Source organism: Penaeus japonicus, unplaced genomic scaffold (genome assembly GCF_977035675.1).
Source record: "Penaeus japonicus unplaced genomic scaffold, GWHDUDI00000001_assembly GWHDUDI00000039, whole genome shotgun sequence".
Taxonomy (NCBI): Eukaryota; Metazoa; Arthropoda; class Malacostraca; order Decapoda; family Penaeidae; genus Penaeus; species Penaeus japonicus.
The window spans coordinates 20294311-20296810 of NW_028234441.1; positions in this window are offsets into that span (position 1 = coordinate 20294311).

Sequence of the window (2500 nt, forward strand, 5' to 3'; positions counted from 1 at the left end):
GAAGGAGGAAGAGGAAGAGGGGAGAGGGGGAAAGAGGATGGAGAGGGAGAGGTGAGAGGAAGAGGAAGAGGAAGAGGAAGGAGGTGAGAGGAAGAGGAAGGAGGAAAGAGGAAAGAGGAAACCTCGAGAGGAGAGATAGGGAAGAGGGAGAGGGGAGGAGGGAGAGGGAGTGGGAGTACGGGAGTGGGAGTGGGAGTGAGGGTGGGAGAGGGTGTGGGTGAGGGTGAGGGTGAGGGAGAGGGTGAGGGAGAGAGAGAGGGAGAGGGTAGAGGGAGAGGGAGAGGGCAGAGGGAAGTGGGAAGTGGGAGTGGGAGTGGGATGTGGAGAGAGGGAGGAGGGAGGAGGCGAGAGGGTGAGGTGCCGGGGAAGAGGGTGAGGGAGAGGGGAGGGGCAGAGGCGAGAGGGAGAGGGAAGAGGAAGAGGGAGAGGGAGAGGGAGAGGGAGAGGGAGTGGGAGTGGGAGTGGGAGTGGGAGAGGGAGAGGGTGAGGGTGAGGGAGAGGGAGAGGGAGAGGGAGAGGGAGTGGGAGAGGGAGTGGGAGTGGGAGTGGGAGGGGGAGGGGGAGAGGGTGAGGGGGAGGGTGAGGGAGGAGGGGTGATGGAGAGGGAGAGGGTTGTGGGAGACGGGAGTGGGATGTGGGTGTTGGATGTGGGAGTGGGAGTGGGAGAGGGAGAGGGTGAGGGTGAGGGTGAGGGTGAGGGAGAGGGAGAGGGTGAGGGTGAGGGAGAGGGAGAGGGAGAGGGAGAGGGAAAGGGAAAGGGAGAGGGAGTGGGAGTGGGAGTGGGAGTGGGAGTGGGAATGGGAGAGGGTGAGGGTGAGGGTGAGGGTGAGGGTGAGGGTGAGGGTGAGGGAGAGGGTGAGGGTGAGGGAGAGTGGGAAAGGAAGAAGAAGAGGAAGAGAAAAGGAGAAAGAAAAAGGAGACAGAAAGAAAGAAAGAAAAAGAGAAAGAGAAAGAAAAAGAAAAAGAGAAAGAAATAAAGAGAAAGAGAAAGAGAAAGAGAGAAGTTACAGACAATAATAATTCTAACCAAATACTGAGCAATCACTCCCACCAACAGAGATATTGCAAACACGAAACCCGCATTAGCACATCAATGATCCACCGTTGCAAATATCACGAAACCTCACACAGACAAACAAAACATTTTAGAACCAAAATACACGTAAATAAACAAACTGTGACATAACAAGCCTCGCGAAGTCAATATTTACAAAACATCAAAATGATTCAACTTGTCAGAAATACCCCCTTTTGGATCGTCCAAAAGTCAAACTTTATCTTGAAAAAAAAAGAAAAAAAGAAAAAAAAAGTTAGTCTTTAACTTAGATCAAAGACTTAGAAGATGCTAACGTATGCGCGACTGTCTCGACGGCTGTCAATGGCGGGGCATTACGCGCCATAAACCAGTCTAAAAAACAGGGAGTGACACCCTTATCGACATCGTTAAGGGGTGACGTTTAGCACGATCTTCTTCCTCATTTGTTCCTTTCCCTTCTTCCTCCTTCCTTTTCCTTTTCTTTCACTTCCTCTTCTTCCCTTTCTAACTTCCTCCTCCCTTCTCTTCTCTTCCCCTTCCTCCTCCCTCCTCTTCCTCTTCTTCCACTTCCCCTTCCCCTTCCCCTTCCCCTTCCTCCTCCCTTCTCTTCCCCTTCCTCCTCCATTCTCCATCCTCTTCCCTTTCCTTCTCCCTTATCCCTTCTCTTCCCCTTCCTCCTCCCTTATCTCTTCTCTTCCCCTTCCTCCACCCTCCTCCTTCCTCCTTCCTTCCCCACGCACCCACTCCCTCTTCCTTCCTCCTACACCCTTCCTCTTGTTTATCCCATACCCCTCCTTCCCCCTTCTCCCCTCACCCTCCCCCCTTCCCTTCTCCCCTCGCCTTCCACCCTTCCTTCTCTCCTCACCCTCCCCCTTCCTTCTCCCCTCCCCCCTTCTCCCCATCTCCCCTCACCCACGCCCTCCCCCTCCACCCTCCCCTCTTCTCCCCTCATCCTCCCCCCATCTCTCCTCACCCTCCCTCCCCTACCCCACGCCCTCCCCCCTTCTCCCCTCCCCCTCCTCCCTCCCCCCTTCTCCCCTCATCCTCCTCCCCCTCCCCCTCCTCCCCCCACCCCTACCCCCATCTCCCCTCATCCTCCCCCTCCCCCTATTCCCTCCTCCTTACCCCCTTCTCCCCTCACCCTCCCCCTCCTCCCTTCACCCACCCTCCCCTCACCCCTCACCCCTCACCCTCCCTCCCATTCCCTCTCTTTCTGCGTTACCGAGACCCCTGCAAAGCACCCGCCCTATTTATACGGGCTGACACATCCTCGTCACAAAGAGTGGTTATTTTTGGGTCAACGAGCATGAAAACCTTACACCAGCAGTTTGCTTCGGGGAGAAAAGAGAGAGAGATTTATGTCGAATTCGCGCGAGAGGCGATAACGAAGTGTGGGTTTCCCTTCCGTAGTATTTCTTTGTGTGCGCTTGTCGCTTGTCACTTGTCCGTTTTCTGTGATTGTTT